General features: G+C 37.4%; 1 pseudogene; it reads right to left on the bottom strand.

The window, feature by feature from the left end:
• Positions 1-434: 434 nt before the first annotated feature.
• Positions 435-692, bottom strand: LOC103253321 (annotated as a pseudogene).
• Between the last annotated feature and the right edge of the window lie 647 nt (positions 693-1,339).

The raw sequence follows: 1,339 nt of genomic DNA on the forward strand, positions 1-1,339 counted from the left end.
TTGCTTCCTTTGATGTGACAACTGAGCATCCATTCTCCTTTTCCTCAAATGATTTCCTCAGCACGTTAGAGCAGTGAGAAATGATTTTAGTCTCATAACCAAGTTAGAGTGAAGACATTGGCAACATAATAACACATGCTCCATTTTTAAAACAATTCTGATATTGGTCAACTGTTCTTTTGTAACTTCTTTACAGTTTCTAAAAGCAGTTATTGTTCAAAAGTTGGAAGAATTTAAGTCTTCTCAGATGAGCATGTGGATGAATGGAGGAGGGTAAACAAAACATAAAATTAAAAAAGATGAGGTCTTATAGGGAAGCAACCAGATAAGAAAACCAAAAAGAAACAGTAATTTAAAATTTATTCCAGCTGTAATGCTTGTTATTCTGACTTTTAAATAGCATAACATGGCATACTTCTGAGTCCATTCCTCTACTATTCTGTATCACTAATCTCTGTTTTATAGATTTGTACGATCTCTGGCACTGGGGAATCATCTGGGTTTGAATCACATAGCAGTAAACAAATGGATAAAAGAACTTTAGAACTAGTTAAAGCAGGAGACCACCGTGATCTGAGAATATTGAGACAAATGCTGTCATTACTGTTACTATTTGGATGACAAATTCTTGTAAATGCAATTTTAGGTGGTTTAAAGTGGTAGTCGGTAAGAAAGTGAATTGTCAAAAGCATACACCAACTTAATATGGACTGTCATGAGATCCCATAATTGTGGCTTGCCAGTGAAACACATCATCCCTGACTGGGCCAGTAGAACACTGTGCTAGAGGGTCATAGATCAAATCACTAAGCTCCTTGTTAATCTGTTTCAACACTATATTCAGTGCTTTTCACCTGGCTCCTCATTCTCTCTCTGTGTGCGCAAAGTCTAATGAAAACTTTCAATTTTGTGATTATCTGAGTGGCCGGGAAGGATAATCTCTTCTCACAGAGGCTCTGCCTAGCAAGCTCAGGACTAGTTGAAGGGTGCAGGGAGACGGGTAACTTCCCATGGCCTGACCAGGTGCGTGTGTGCAACCCCCTTTTTCTTCTCCTTTTTGGTATATCACCTTCTGACTACAGATAAGACTGGAAGGTGGGGGAAAGAGGCATGTCATGGGCTGGGGGGAAGGTAGATTTAAAAATTTCAAATAAAAAGCATCCTAAGAGTCACCAAACTAACCCCAAAGTTACTTAAAGTTGTTATATTATTTTTTGTTATATGTTTTTTAATACCCATATTTTTTCAGTTATATGCAGAATATTTTTTAAGTTGTTGTAAGAACACTTAACATGAGAAAGGAAGGGACAATCCTTTTCCCATTTTTTTTGGCACCCTT

This window comes from Carlito syrichta, unplaced genomic scaffold (genome assembly GCF_000164805.1).
Source record: "Carlito syrichta isolate Samal-C Ts95f unplaced genomic scaffold, Tarsius_syrichta-2.0.1 Scaffold220596, whole genome shotgun sequence".
In the NCBI taxonomy this organism is placed as follows: domain Eukaryota; kingdom Metazoa; phylum Chordata; class Mammalia; order Primates; family Tarsiidae; genus Carlito; species Carlito syrichta.